Source organism: Paroedura picta, chromosome 10 (genome assembly GCF_049243985.1).
Source record: "Paroedura picta isolate Pp20150507F chromosome 10, Ppicta_v3.0, whole genome shotgun sequence".
Classification (NCBI taxonomy): domain Eukaryota; kingdom Metazoa; phylum Chordata; class Lepidosauria; order Squamata; family Gekkonidae; genus Paroedura; species Paroedura picta.
In genome coordinates this window covers 55008357-55024872 of record NC_135378.1, presented here as the reverse complement: position 1 = coordinate 55024872, position 16516 = coordinate 55008357, and the positions used below count along the sequence as shown (strand labels likewise).

Genomic DNA, 16516 nt, shown 5'->3' with positions numbered 1-16516 from the left:
CGCTGAGTCCATGAAGCAGGGGAACATAATACAAGCAAGGCAACTGGACACTCTCACAGAGGCCCATCTCACATGGGAGGATATCTGCATCGCTGAGGGATAAAGGCTTGTGATGCTCTTTCACCACGCTTCTTCAGGGTTCATCAGGACAGTCTGGCCCATCGGGCACAGCAACATCCACTGGGTTGGCTGCTATGCTTCCACTTCAGGATGGGAATCTTAGTTGAGATTAGATGGCCACTTGCAAGTCATTTAGTTGCGAAAAAGGGCATGGGATTCCTTCCTGCCTATGCAGGGGCATGCCTGTATGGTGATTGTGCTGGAAGGGAATGACCTACCCGGTCTCACATTGGTCATTTGGGCAGAATTGTGAGCCTTGCATTCTCAGCTTCCAGGAATTATTCTGATCAGAGCTGCTTGAAAGGAAGCATTGGAGGGGTGATATTCCCCCTGACAAGGTGGATTCAGCAAAGAAAAAAGTTTGCAAGGCCTCAAACTGCTTCGTGGAGTCAGTTGGTAGCTCAGTAATTTGCCACCTGGATATTTCTTTTTAGTTGTCCACTCTGTACAGGGCCAACAGGGCCAACTTGTCCTGCTAGGGTCAGAATTTATGGCTTCATGGTGTTTGGGACTTCCTCCTTTCTTGTTTGCAGCACTATGAGCTTTTGGCTGGAGCAGGGCATATACCCAGCTCTTGTGGGGGGTTTCAGACATTGGGCTGAATCCATTTTGTGGGGAGACTATGCCTGCATGCTCTTTTTCCTGGGTGGGAACCTCCTACTGGGTCTTGGGAGTTGAGTCATTTAGTAGCATGTCCAGCTCAGAGATGGTTGCTTGGCTCCATTTCCAGCCTTTGTGGGGCTATGTTCTTGCCACTCCTGGTTTTCCACAGCAGGCAGGCTGGGCAGGTTCATTGGGTAGCTCAATGCTTGCCTCTTGCCCTATACTGCACCTAAACGCTCAGAAGGCTTTAATTAATAAAAGCTGTGGCTTATTTTGCTCCAATTGTTGTTTGTGATGGGGTTTTTTTGCTATATTTTGCCTCCTTCCTCATTTGGTGCTGGCAATGCCCTTAGGAATACAATGCCATCCCACCAGAATGGATGACCCACCACATGGTCACTAGATTTCCTTGTTCTTACATTTAACAAACCCTGCATTGGTGATGTGAGATATCCAGAAAAATATCTATGTTTGCAAAATGCAGACTTTATTTACTAATATCCCATACAAAACCATTATGATCCAGGAAACAGCAGGCTGGACTGTGATCCAGTATGTCTGAGTTAAAATTGTTACTTGGCTGCATACTCACTGGCAAATCACTCAAGCAAAATCTGGAATCTTCAGTATCTTGACTACATAATGGAGACAACAGTGATCTACTATCACAGGGTTGTTATTTGGTGGATAAGGATTAAGGCACACAGCAGCACATTCAAAGTGCCAAAAACTAATGCTACAGTGTTTTATATTTCACAACAGCAATCAGTGTATTAAGAATTGTATGTTTGTCCATCACCCATTAAGCAGTTTTTTGGCATGCTCAGCTTCTGTGTTTTTTCCCTCCTGCCTCATCTTTGAGAAATGCCACTTACAAGAAGTGCAAAGCATCTGTTTCCTCTAAAAGAAGGAAACTGAATAAAACAACAGAAATATATCTTAATTCCTCAATTCGCTAGAGAGCCCACAATGCACCTGCATTTGTCCAAAGGGAGAATTAAACAACCAAAATGATGCAATTTTAAAATAGTGCTAAACTCAGTTAATACCACTGCTAACATGAACAAGACAGTTTTGTACTGGAAACCTAGCAAATCTAGATGGTTAGACTGATTGGTGACAAGCTATCTGGGTTTTAAATTCAAAGCTATTTTGACTTTGGCCTATTATGCACACCTATTTTTCCTTGTTTTCACCATGCATGTCCATCTGGTTTTCTTTTTCATTCTACATTTTCCTTTGCTTTCAGCATGCATATCCACCAGGGTTTTCCTCCTCATTCAGCATTGATATTCCTCCCTTCTGTGCTCAGTTCCAGTCACTGTTTCCCTGTGTTTTCTGTGAGTGGTTTTATGCTGTTTTTTTTACCTTGCTTTGCTTCCAAGCCAAAGGCAACCTTAAAGCATAGAGATTCTCTCAGATTCCCCTCCCCACCCCTCAGAGGCCACTCCACCACCCACAATGAGGTTGTTCCCCCACTCTGCACCTCCCACCATCCCCTCCCCTTCATTGATGTACATGCTCCACTCATGCTTATTTTTTTGGAGGCAGAAACATTTTTATCTGGAATGATATACTGGCAGAGATCATGTGAGGAACAATGATGACAACTGAGGCTGCTATTAAATATAAATGTGGGTTTAATGTTGTAAAATGGTTTTATTGTTATTACTTTTTAACCTAAAATTGTACTGTTGTTATTATTTATACCATCCTGAGCCAATTTGCTGGGACAGTGGCATAGACACTGAAATAATAAACAAACAAAAAATAAAAAATTGGTTGGTTATCTGAGAGTACATACAGCTTGAAACATCTCCTATTTTTTTTAAAAAAAACACCCAGTAGAAAACTGGGTGTTTAAATCATCATTACATCTGACCCAGTAATTTTCAGCCTCTTCAGACCCAGAACCTACTGAGCATGCTTCTAAACTCCAAACACTTGGAAGGAACTCACATGACATCAGAGTAAGGAGAAAGAAAGAAAGAAAGAAAGAAAGAAAGAAAGAAAGAAAGAAAGAAAGAAAGAAAGAAAGAAAGAAAGAAAGAAAGAAAGAAAGAAAGAAAGAAAGAAAGAAAGAAAGTCAGAGTTACTACTTCACTGGTGTCTAACCACACATGCAGGCAGCAGGCCAAAAGAGATGTGGACAGGAAACATAAAAGAAGTACCAGGAGGTATTCCAAAGTAAGGAATAAGCCAAGGGTTGGCCCTATTCAGTATCACTCTCCACATTCATGTTGCCATGCCTTGCAATTCTGTTGCTCTTCTCAGCATGCATGCAATGAAAGGCAGGAGGCATGATACTCCTGCTGTGTGTAGCAGGTCCCTACAAAAGGCAATTTAGAAATGGCAGCTACAGGGGCTTGCAACCTGGGAGAATGGGCTCTGTGACCCAATGGTGGAGGTCCTGACCCATGGATCTATGACTACTATGCTAGAGAAAGTTGTTTTTACTCTCCACAGGCTTTCCAATTCCCCATGCACAAACCTTCCCCTGCTCTGTTTCCCCAGATCCTTAAGCTAGAAAGGCCAAGAACTGAAAAGTGAGTGTTAGGCACAAAGCACACAGTCTCACAGATACCTCTCCTCAGATTCACAATGAAATATATCCATCAGTATATATATATATTTCTTATGATTTGAAGTGACACAAATATATTGTCATGTTATTGCCATGAAATAGTGGTGGATTTTTTAAAAACATCACTACTTGTTTCAATCCCTATCTTCAGCAATGCAGAAAGCAATGCACATGCTCTCAAAATGCCCTTTTGCCTGTAGCAGAAAAGCCAAAGAGCTGGTACTTGAACTGGGAGTTTAAAAATGAGTGATGTTACAAGTGGGCTGTCATCAGGACACTTAGCACCAGCTTTCTTGCCTTCACACTTTCTGCCTGTGTTATTGCATTAGGACTGCTTATCCTTGCAGCTGCTCATTGTAACAAATCTGGATGTAGGATAGCTGCTTGCAGAAAAATATTCCTGAACTAGATCAATGCCTTACAACTCTCTACAAATCACTTACTTGTTTTAAATTATGCTTAAGTAGAAGTATGTTGGGTCTCTGACCTAAGTTTATGATGGAGATTAAAACAACACTATGTGCAGGGAGAGGCAGCTTAAAAATCAAAATATAATAATAACATTCTTGCCCCATTGGAAGCACCCATAGAGGATGAAGGACTTGGTAAGGTCCCTTGACTTAAAATCTGAGTAACTTTATTGATACCAAGCTACACATATCCAGCTCTCTCAATCTTTCATTGTAAGGCATGGATTCCAACACCACCCCCCATCCTAGTTGCCCTTCTCTGAACATGTTTCAACTTGTCAATACGCTTCAACTGTGGTGCCCAGAACTGAACACAATATTCCAAATGGGGTCTAACCAATGTGGAATAGACTGGTATTATAACTTCCCTTGCTCTAGACCAGGGGTAGTCAAACTGTGGCCCTCCAGATGTCCATGGACTACAATTCCCATGAGCCCCTGTCAGTATTCGCAGTTTGACTACCCCTGCTCTAGACTCTATGCACCTAGCAATGCAGCCTACTATAAGGTGACCAGATTGTCCCACTTTTGGAGGGACATCTGGGGGGACATGGCAAATTGTACTTACGTTGAAATTAAAAAATTTATATTACAATACTATTTTTGCGTTCTATGAAACTTTTTGTTGTTCCATATAGACCAAATTTTAAATCAAGAACCCCCCCCCCCCGGTCAATGGTATCCCACTTTACCAATGTTGAAATCTGGTCCCCTTAGCCTAATATCACATTAGCCTTCTTAGCTGCCATATTGTATTGTTGTCTCATGTTTAACTTATTGTCCACCAGAACTCCTAAGTCTCTTTCACAAGTACTATTATGAAGCCAGGTATCCCCCATCTTATATTTATGCATTAATTATTACCCAAACGTAATACTTAGCACATCTCCCTATTAAAATTCATGTTGTTGCCTATGGCCCAATTTTCCAAACCAGCCTTGATCTCCTTGAACAGTAGTCCTTTCCTCTGGGGTGTTAGCCATCCTACCCAATTTAGTGTGTTCTGCAACTTTGATCAATATATCCTCTATTGCAGCTTTTCTCAACCTTTTTACCATTGAGAAACCCCTGAAACATTTTTCAGGCTTTGAGAAACCCATGAAGTGGTGTGATCATGCAGAATATGGTTGGGAGGCATAGCTGTGTAGACACTCACCTGAGGCCCCTTTTCTTCCCACCCCCTCCTTGCCCATCACTAGCCATTTTGGTGGTGGAAGGGTGGGTCAACATGGCCTTATATGATCATAACTCCTGATAAATATTTCACAAATTTTAAAAATATATTAAAAATGAACTCCCACCCATTCAGGCTGTCAAGAAACTGAAGGTTTCATGAAACACTGGTTAACCAAGTCTGTCCTAGCCCCTTGTGATCCTGGCCATTAAGGACTTGATTGCTCCTATTTGCATAGCTTCATCTCTTTGTTTGCAAAAGCTCAGGCCTTCTGCCTATTTCTTAGTGGTGGTTCATACAGTGGATGAATCCTAGGGTAATAGAATGGACTGTACCACCAGACTGCAGGTGGGGGCTTCCTGCTCTGAATGTTCCTAAGAAAACCACACAAGTAGAAAACCTGCACAGTAGGAACAAAGGTTATCATTGTCTTCACCTGCTGTGCTGATTTACTATTTAGTGGCAATGTTCAGTATGGGAAAAAATTCCATGGAATCTGAAGTGGTGCACTCCATTCCACCACACCAATATTAGAAGATCACATTCTCCAGCAAGTGTGAATAGGCTTCAGTCACACTAGGGTGTGCCAGATGTTAGGAAGAAGCAAGCAGATGCTGTGTTTTCCCTGGGTTGCTCAGCTGGTTTTTCTCTTACTGTATCTGCACAATTCATTTTGTTTTTGTATTGTGTTTATTATATTGTAAAATATTTTATGCATTAAAAAATTATAAACTCATACATGGGTGCCATTACTGTATGTTCTGCTTCACTTTGTTTAGTTGATTAAGGCATGTCCCAGAGATGTTAAAGTTACCTTTTTAAAAACCCACTTTCATAATCCCACGATTATATTTTAAAACTCAGATTCCAAACACAGGACTAAGAAGAAAGTCCCAATTCTTCCCCAGTCAATCAGTGGGACTTACTTTTAAGTAACAAGGATGCAGAGTCTGCAATGCATAGAGCACTTCCCAGCTTCCCCCCTCATTCCATGGAGGAGATTCATACCGTTGTGCACTCAGAGCTACCTTCTCCATGGAAGTGATGGATACAACATACACACAAGTTCCACTGAGCATGAAAGCACTACAGGAGACCAGCCTACAGGTAGGACCTGGAGATCCTCTGGAATTACATCTCCTCTCCAGACTACTGTCCAGGTCCCTGTCAGATGCAAGGAGGACAACTGATGGAGGAGGAGGAAAGACAGTGAGAAAGATAGAGAAGGCAAGTGACAGAAGAAAGGAGAGGAGAAGAGGTGAGAGAAGAATGGCAAGGAAGAGCTGGAGGCCCAGGGGAGCTAACAGAGGAGAGCTGCAGGGCCAACAGAGGGTGCTGCACCGTTAGGACCCCAAGGCTTCACAGCTACAGAGATCAATTCTTCTGCAGAAAAAGGATGCTTTGGAGGTGAACTCTATGGCATTGTACCCCACTGATGTCCCTACCCTCCACAGGTTCCACATCCAAATTTCCAGCAGTTCTCAACCCAGAGCTGACAACCCTACCATCCCACCCCACCCCTGCCAATGACCAGAAGGGACCTGGCAACTCTACAGCACCAGAACAATTTCACTCTACAGCACCAGAACAATTTCACTAGAACAGTGTTCTTCAGGTCATGAATCAAGATCCCCAGGTGATTCATGAAATCATTGCACAGCTGCTGTTTTTGCTGCTTTGTGGACAGGTCTGCTGCCAGAGCATATATGCAAAGAACAAGCACGCATGCTAAAAGGAGCAGTATGATACCTTGGACACTCACTCATTAACACAGCCAGGTTCAGAACATCCGACACTACTTCTTCCTCCCACAAGCTTGCAACTCAGAAGATCACATGCTACCACCTGTGGTTGAAGGTGGGTTGTGCATGTAGAAAGACTGAAGGCCACTTTCTAAAGCAAGGCAGCTATGTTTATAATTAGGAGTCATCTCAGCACAGTGCTGGAGAGATTCCACATGAATCTGGGGAGATTTGAGAAAGGAATCCATGTTCATCTATTATAGCAAAACCAAAACCTCAAATACCGATTTATTCATCATGGTGAGACACGACTCCTCAGAAGTTTTTACCACAATAAAAGTGCAGTTTTAAGATGTCACAGAACTCCAATAGCTTTAAGTCATAGAAGCACAAGTACCTTCCTTGTAGTGCAAAACAGAAAAGCTCTCAATCATTTGCACTGTCATATGTTGCCCCTGTAATTCAGTGGAAATAATTAATTTCACTCTTACCAGGATGCTTATTTGAGTAACTTAAACAATAACCAGTAGGGCCAGCGTACAACAGTCTTTTATTCTCACAGGGCTGTCTATGTGACCTTTCCAGGATTCCTGAGTACCATCGACCTGAGAGTGATGGAGGACACATCACTGTGAATTTTATTTAGTTAACTAAGAAACTGCATTTTCATTTCCTTGCCTTTCAATCTTTTAATTAAATCTTTGGGGAAACAGCAACAAAAATTCACACTTCCACTCCCAAGAGAGTACATAAGGTCCCGGGACAAAGAGCATGCTGATCAGGTTGCCTATTGATGAGCTGCTGCAAGAGTGCAAGGAGTGACTGCACCCTGCACATACGCCTTAACACACGCCCAACAGTCTGATCAGAGGGGCATGTCAGGGGGCAGCTGAACAGCACATGGTTCTATAATTTATTCCGGAGTTTCTGCAAGAAAGACAGGAATGTAAATGAAGTAAGTAAATAAATAAGTCATTCAAAGCTTTATGTAGGAGGCATAATTATGTCATAAAAATCCAGTGGCTCCAGTATTTGCCTTCTTCCAAATGAGAAATGCATTCTGCTCTGAGGGTATTTTTATGACTATTAGTGGTTAACTCCCTTTGCATTATTCCTTCTGTTTGCTTTCTTGCTCACAGTTCACACTTTCTGTGTTTGATTTTCTTCCCCCAAACACGCATGTTTATTACCTTATAAACCCATTTGCTTGTTAAAAGGCCATCTCCATGTCTGCACTTCCTGTGTAATTTGTTCCTATTTCCATTTGCGTGGACAGATTCTTATGCCATTTTTGTAGATCTGCAAACCAGCTATGGGAAGATTAATTTAAGTTCTGGACACCGTGTTGGATTGGATGGGCCATTTTTTAAGATCTTCTGGGAAGATCACTACAAGTTTACTTCCTACTAAGTGTGATGAGTCACATGGCCCCCAAACAAACATTCCTTTTGCCCCTCCCACACACAATACCCAGACCAAAACCAGTGTCATCGGACAAGAAATCACATGAGTTGCCTGGCTCCATGGATCCCCAGAGCTCCCGGGCCCCCCGAACTAGCCTGTCCCTTGAAATAGTACTCTGGGGCACTAACCTGCAGGCAGGCAGGTTTGCCATTTCAAGAAGCAGGTGAAAACTGTGATCAGATCTACTCATGAATAAGCATCCCAACCTGCCACTGTAGGTGGCAACCTTGCAAGAGACAACATTCCTCATTATGCCTGCCCAGACATGTGAACAATGTTGCTGGAAACATTGTACCTGTTTAATGAGAAATGGCTTCCCCATTCTGGTCAGGATAACTGAGCAGAGAGCTGGTTTAGCTGCAGCTGGTGGTTCTGCTATGTCTTGAGGCATCTATGGTGCTCTCTACAGACACAGGAATCCACACCACGGCTATGTTAGATTCATTCTCTGAGGAGTGCTACAGCACTGCTTCAAGGGAGACTCCTTAATCAGGAGGTTGCCCTGAAACCAGAGTTCACATCCAGTAAAAAGACAGAAGTCATTTTAATATGCATACCTTGAATGGAAAGGTAAGGCCTGTTTGACGTTGAGATCATATTTTTTGCTAGCACTGGATGGCAAGAGCACTTTTTGCCCGATGGCCTAATTTTGGACAATTCCTGTACATTCTTTATGATAGGTATCTAATATGATTCTCTGCCAACAAGTTTAATTCTGTTTTTTTCATGCTATATAAACCCAGAAACTTCAATAAGGGAATTACAAGCTTGGATTCTCTCTTAACTGAAATAAAGCAAAACAGTGGCAAAAATAAGTATTTTTTGTTAACAAGAAATCCACATATGTGGTGAACTTTGAACAGTGCTGTGGCATGCTTCCTAATGCCTCTTCCTAATGCACAAGGAAGTACTTTGTCAACCAAAGAGCAATTAACACATAGAATTCACTGCTGCAGGACGTGGTGGCAGATACAAGCATAGACAGCTTCAAGAAGAAATCTGATAAACATATGGGACAAAGGTCCATCAGATGCTCTTAGCCACAAAGTATAGAAGAAACACTATATATGGGACAGAGATGCTTTGTATCATTGGTGACTGGGGAGCAACAGTGGGAAGCAGCCAACGTTGTGGCATAGGAGGGAGGGTGGTGCAGGTGCCGGCACACCAGTTGGCGTGTACATGCAAGCGGAGAGCTCTGTGCCTGCCTGTGTGTGTGACTGGCGCCCCGACACTGTCCCTCCCCCTCACGACGTGGTGCTGGCTGCTTTTGGTGCTGCCAAAGTGCCCAAACCTCGGCTTCTGGCGTTCCAACACTGCTGGAAGGCCTCCTGGTGACACCTGGGTTTTACACACCATGTGACACAGAGTGTTAGACTGGATGGGCCATTGGCCTGATCCAACATGACTTCTCTTACATTCATATGTCCTACATATAGAAAGCTAGGATTCGTGTGCATTGTATCTGATTTGACCTTTCCTCCTTGCTCTCAAAGCAGATTCAGAGTCCACAGCTGAGATTGCTACTTATCATGCATATCACACCACCACTGATGCCATGTTTGCTATGTGCATGTGTGCACACAGATGCTGAAAGATCTGAAGTTAAAAAACCAACAAACACAACAGTATTTACATATGAGGGATGTTTTGGAGTTGCTTCCATGAACAGTAGCAAAGCGGTGACAGTGAAGGAGCAGCAAATCCTGAAAGATGACAATATCAATAAAAAAAAACCTCTACATACACAGACTTACATGTGCTTAACTTTGAAGGTCATAAATCCAGTTAATACAAGACCGAACGAAGAACAAATGTTTTCAAAAGTCAAAAAGTCTGCCCTGGGCAGTTTACCATTTAGTGAGAGGATTTGTTAGCTTGGGCCAATTTAGTGAATCTGAATACAATAAACCCTGGACTGTCATACGTAATAAACCAAACTTTTGGGGGAGACATGGTGTGGAAGAATAACAATGCAGGAGGAGGAAAAGATAGTAAACAAAACTAGATTTTCTTTTCATGCTGGAAGCTTCCTAGTTGTACAAAGCTGAAGCTCATGAATGGGTTATTTCCCCTCTCCTTTCTTGTAAGGAATGCATCTCAAGGAAGACAAGCGCTCTGTGAGGAAACTGGATGGAACAAGTTTCGAGCAGTGTTACAGCTTGTGGAGAGTAAGATGGTTGCAACTATGTAAGCAAAAGTATCAGGCAAATAGGCGGGGTTTGGGAGAAGCACAGGGAACTAAGGAAAGCACAGAAACTAGCAATGTTTGAAGTTTCTTCACTTGATGCATCTAAGAATTGTGCATTTCAGGTTAGACAGAAAAATAACTTTTGTCAAAATATTGTCTTTGATCAAAAGAAGAAGCTTTTTGTCTCCAGAAGGTTGGGACAGTCATCTAGTTCAGGGGTAGTCAACCTGAACAATTCCCATGAGCCCCATGGGAATTGTTGTCCATGAACATCTGGAGGACCACAAGTTGACTACCCCTGATCTAGTTGTTACAGTAGTGGTCCCCAACCACCTCTCCCCGCCCCCCCCCCCCCGCAGTAAAAAACTTCCCAGGCTGCAAGCTTCTTACTGTGGGAGAGGAGGGGGGAGGGAAGCAGGGCCGCGCACGCGTGTATGCGCCATGCACGGCTGAAATTCCTGAAAGGCTAGTGTTATTTATCCTTTCTGTGGGGGAAAGAAGGCTTTTCACCCCATCTTGCATAAGCAAGAGAGTTGAGTTTATAAGGAGACCTGACCCCTTGGGGAAGGGGGAAGAGGTGTTCTGCCTTCTGTGCTTAGGCTGCTGCTACTCCCATATCGCTAGCTAGAGTCTGTTTTGGGGGGAGGACTCCCATGCTGTGGCTCCAGATTTATACCCAGCTAAGGCAGCACCAGTGACCCAAGAGACATTTCTCTAGAGCTATCATGGATTAAACCTGGGGCCTTGGCATGTACTTCTGTTCTATCACTAGAGTTGCCAACCTCCAGGAAGGGAACTGGAGATCTCCAGTGCCTCTGAATTACAACAGCTCTCGAGACAACAAATATCATTTCCTCTGTTTTGGAGGGGGGACTGTATGATATTATACCTTACTGTGACCCCTCCCACTACCCTCCCCAGACTCTATCTCCAGGGTTTTACTAACCCAGAGCTGGCAACCCTACCTACTACTGAGCCACAGGTCCTTCCTCCCACCACTGACTATGACCTGGTTCAGACTTAAATGAGACATTAAAACTTTTAACAAGTAGGGTCTGTCCCAAATGAGTACTGCATGTGCAGCTCTAAAATGGGGCAAATCATACCTTTGGGGGTGGGGGCACACTCTAATCCCAAGAAGAACCTTTTAAACTCTTTATCTCTTGTGTGACTTTGGAGAATGCAAATCAGAGTTGACTCATTAAAATTAGTTTCTAGTTAGAACCTCCAAACCCTCAGAGGGACCATGTTGAAAGACATGGACACTGTCTTTTTCTGCCACCCTTATACTCATTCCCCTCTCACATACCAATTATTTTATATTTAGGTTTCTTACTATCGTTTGCTTAAACATATCGTGTTCTAACATGATGAGCACAATTAGACCTTGTTATTTTAATGAAGTTATTATTTACATTCTTTCTGACTGATTGAGAGACCTTTGGCTATATACAATAAATGCTATCACATTATCACAAAACATGATTGGTGCTAGCCTCCAAGCCATGACTTGATACAAAGGCCTTAACTGACTTTTCAAACTATGGGTGGAAGATTAGCTGTAACTGCAGTTTGCCCACATTTGAAATGTCAGGCTACAACTAGAGAGAAAGCAATTCTGTATGGGTGCACATTTGGCTAATCCTAGCCACAAAAAAAAAAAAAACTGGAAAATACCTTAACAGTATTTGGAGGTTATTGTTTCAGCTAGATAGAGATTTTGATTTTTTTTCAGCTATCCAAAATTTGGGATTTTTCAAGTGTTGCAGTTAAATGCTTGCAGTGCTTTAAATGTCTTCATTTGCACTGCGGCTTGTAAAAGGTATTTAAATTTTAAAGGGAGCATATTCCTTTTAAAGTTTAAATGTTCTTTCCCCCTCTGCTGGAAATAATGGAGGATGTGGGAACCTTCTTTCACCATAGAATTGGACTCCCTGATCTAAATCTTTTTCAAACTTGGGGGGAGGGGGGCTGAGAAGAGGCACCAACAGCTATGTTGTAAATCTGATGCCTTTACCTCAAAAGACAGTCCCCCCTAGAGGCCCAGATATCCCTGGAACAATTCTCCACTATAGCCTATGGGAACCATTAACTATAACGATCCCCATAGGGCAAAAAACCCTCAACCAGGGTTTTTTTGAAAATCTGGCCCTGGAAGGGTTTCTCAATTTTTAAATAATTTTTTAAAATTTAAATATGATCATGTTGACCTGCTCCTCCCCCCCTCAAAAAATGGCCAGTGATGGGCCTGGAAGGAGAGGGAAAAGGAGGAGCCCCAGGTGGGTGTGTATGCTTCCCAACCATATTCTGCATGATCATGCCATTTCTTGGCATGGAGAAGCCTAGAGAATGTTTCAGGGGTATCTCTACACTAAAATATTGAGGGTATAATGGAACAAAACAAATGTTGGCATTCTCAAGTATTTACTGAATCCAAATACCATACCAGTACTGAGATTTGGAAATCTCAGGAAATACCAATATTTTCCAAATCTCGGGAAATACCAATATCTTTCAGGTTCAATATACCTGAAACAAAAAACACTGTGTGTGTGTGTGTGTGTGTGTGTACGCATGCCAACATTTGTGGTAATGATGGAGAACAGAAGTGCTCATGTTTTCAGCTTTCCATACCATATCCCAGTGGATGGTGTGAACTGAGTTTGTGTATGAAACAGACTCCCACCCAAGGCAGAACAGACAAAATCCCTTTTACATCTGGCATCAGAGAGGCCAAGTGCAAAATTACTAAGAAAAGTGCTCTGGAGCAAACAGCCCAAAGAAAGCTCTAGAGCAGACCTGTAATATTGTGGCACATTCCTATGGAATGACACAGAACGTTTCTATGGGTCATTACCCCATTATACTCCCAATGGGGTTTGTAACTTAAAATTTTTGGGGAAGTATATAGCAGAGGACTTTTTACCATTTACCTAGCCACATAAAATGGTCACTGATATGTTTGATGCAAAGAAGGAAGAGACTGAAAGAGACACAGCTGACTTCTTGTTGTCTTACTAAAGCTCCTTGAGGGAAGACTGGAGGCAGCGGGTTGAGCATACACAAATCAAGTGGGTGTTCCCTCCCTTGAAGAAAGAAAGAAAGAAAGAAAGAAAGAAAGAAAGAAAGAAAGAAAGAAAGAAAGAAAGAAAGAAAGAAAGAAAGAAAGAAAGAAAGAAAGAAAGAAAGAAAGAAAGAAAGAAAGAAAGAAAGAACAGTCTGCTAAAGTCTTCTGTAGGGATTGTCACTACAATAGTCCTGAGCTATCTAAAATGCTTGTGCAAGAAAGTCTCCTGGGTTTCCTTGCAACCATGGCTGAACATTTCATATACACTTTGCCCTATATACAGAGCAGGAGGTCAGAGAAAATGTGTTTTGTCAGCCAAGCAATTCTTTGTGTCAATGAATATTTACAAACTTTAGCACCTTAAGTAGGGAGCATCTCCGTCCCGGCTCTACCCTGACTTTGGAACTTCAAAGGATTCATTTTATTGTATGCCTGAAGAAGTGTCATTGAAACATGTGTCACATCTGGAATTCACATAGTACACATATATCATAGTTTTAGGACTTTTCTTGGGCCATTTTTGTAAAGGGACCTTCAATTTTCTCAATGCTTTGTATTATGCATTACATTGCTTTGCTACATACTAGTGTGTTTTCTTATATTGTGCTCTCATTGTTTTTAGATACTTATTATACATTATTATATTCGCATCACAGTGTTGTGCTTTGTACACAGAGCTTTATGGCAGGTTCATTACAAACTGCTGCCTGGTGGGCAAGTGACAAAAGAAGGGAACCGAGGCCACCCACAGCCATTCTCTATCTACCTATTTGGGGAATGCACCAGATATGCAGAAAAAACATGACTTCCTAAATTGTATTGAAGGGGGAGGAAACCCTCAAAACAGCCTTGATTGATATGATCAACAGAGTGCCAGTTAAATGAAAGGGAGGAGAAGGGAAGATAACTTGTTCTTACGAATCTACTTTGAAGAACAAAGTTTGAGCCCAGAAGCACCTTTAGACCAACAAAGTTTAATTCTGGGTATAAACCTTTGTGTGCATGTACACTTCTTCAGATCTGAAGAAATTTGCATGCATATAAAGGCTTACACCCAAAATTAAACTTTGTTGGTCTAAAGATGCCACTGGACTTAAAGTTTAAGTTTATTCTGTTGCTTCAGACCAACCCCTGCCTGAATCACACAAAACTGAGATATTCAGTTCTTCCTAATAGGGTCATTTGCTAGAATTATACAGTGAATTAAAAAGATCCCAGATGATCATTTTTGTTGTATTCATTGCATCTACAAGTCAAGGGTAGAAATATCTGACACCGTCTATTTTGTTTGTTGAGAACAATCCATTTGAGCTCTGCTATCAGTGTGCCTTAATACTCCAGATCCTAAACACATTACACAGAAGTAAGTCAAATTGATTTTGCCGAAGCATTTGTCTCTTACCTCCACAGCCTAAATCCGCTTCTGGTTTCAGTGCTATTCAGAATACTTTCCCTAATACTGTGTGTATGTTTGTCCAAGCAGACAGCTATAACTAATAGGAAGACTCTGATTCTCTAGGGTGAAAGAAATAACTGAGCACACACAATAAAATAAATTCACTGAGCTAAACATTGACCTCATAATATTGTGATTCAGACAAGCAGCTCCTTTTCCAAGGGCAAAACTGTACCTCTGGAAATACAATGTGCGCTATACATTGCTTCTTTGCTACCCCCTTCTGTGCAGGGTGAAAGAAATCAACTGCATTTAAAGGAAGTCTGAGAAAACATTGGGAGAAGAGGGAGCCACAGAAGGGAGAGGAAAAGTCAATAATTATTCTGTCTGGAAACTGTATAAGTAAGTGCCAAACCCTGGATCATCTGATTTCATTGTGGGGCTTTTGTATGTGTGTTGCTCTGCAACTTCAACTCAAAGCACAGCTTCATAAGGACAGAATACAAAGGTGTACAACAGAACAGCAGACAAGAGGAATCCCTGAACTTCTGTCACCTTAATAAACAAAGTGTGTCTTCAGTCATGGTTTTTCTATAATAGAACCCAAATGTGGCTACTTATATTTCTCACACTCCCAGCCAGGCTCCATCTGCAAAACTGAATAATCTCTTTCAGCTTCCGCTTTCTGAAATCTACAGCCTTATTAAACATTAAAGAATAACAGCAGCAGTGCAAGTCCTGTACCCCAATGCTCTGTTCATCTTTGAGGGGGTTTAGGGTTTCTAAGTCTCCCTTTCTGAGGCACATCATGCAAGTACAAGTGAATGTCCCCGAGGGACCGCATTATCAATATAACACCAAGAAATTAAAAAGTTAGCCTGACCGCAAAACCTGACATTTTGTCCCCTTGCCTTTGGCCTATTCACTAAAATGCCTATGCAACACAGAGCAGCCTAAATGGTGAACTGGGAAAGCTACACACCGTGAAGAAGCCACCTTCAACCTCAAAGGGGCAGCTAGCTGGACAACTGAGTTCTGAGTTGACATTCAGAGCCTGTAACAGCTTGAGTACAAGGTTGAGTCCTGAGGAACTTCTCTGCTTGTAAATCTGCTCAGATCCTGAGCTCATGGGTGAGAGCTGTCGAGGGAATCTGCTCTCTCAGAGGTTTGGTGATGGAAAGGCTTCCTCCACTGGCCCCTCTGTACTATGGGACTTCACTGCCACCCTTCTGAACTCGTCTCTGAAGAAATGTGTTTTATATCTCAGATTTTGTTTTCTAAATAACAGAGGTTGGTTTTCATGATTGTTTATTATTGGTTTCTTATATACTGTGTGTGTATTAAGCACAGAAAGGCAGCCTAGAAATATTCTACAGAAATTTTCAAAAAGCAGCTTAAGACAGTAATGTTCATTGCTGAATGGAATACAAACTGTGTGAGTAGGATGACAAATCATACAGGATGCTGAACAAGTTATACCTTTCCCACACCTCCAAGTTGCTGCTGTTTCCCAGTGAATTGAATCCCCAGCTGATGCTCTGACTTTATGGTATTTATATTTCAGGGACTTTTCCCTTGAATTCATATCCGATAGTAGTGTTCCATAATTCCTTTGGAAAGGGGTGTAGTCATCTTGTCATGTACTTCATCAGTAACAGAGCCTCCTCTCTCTCTCTCTCCCTCCCTCTCTCTCACTCTTACATAT

At 42.1% G+C, this 16516-nt stretch overlaps 1 protein-coding gene across 1 annotated transcript in view; it reads right to left on the bottom strand.

Moving 5' to 3' along the window:
* MAML3 (mastermind like transcriptional coactivator 3) overlaps positions 1–16516 on the bottom strand; it is a 307203-nt gene that overhangs the window by 248334 nt on the left and 42353 nt on the right. The gene's annotated exons all lie outside the window — the stretch shown is intronic.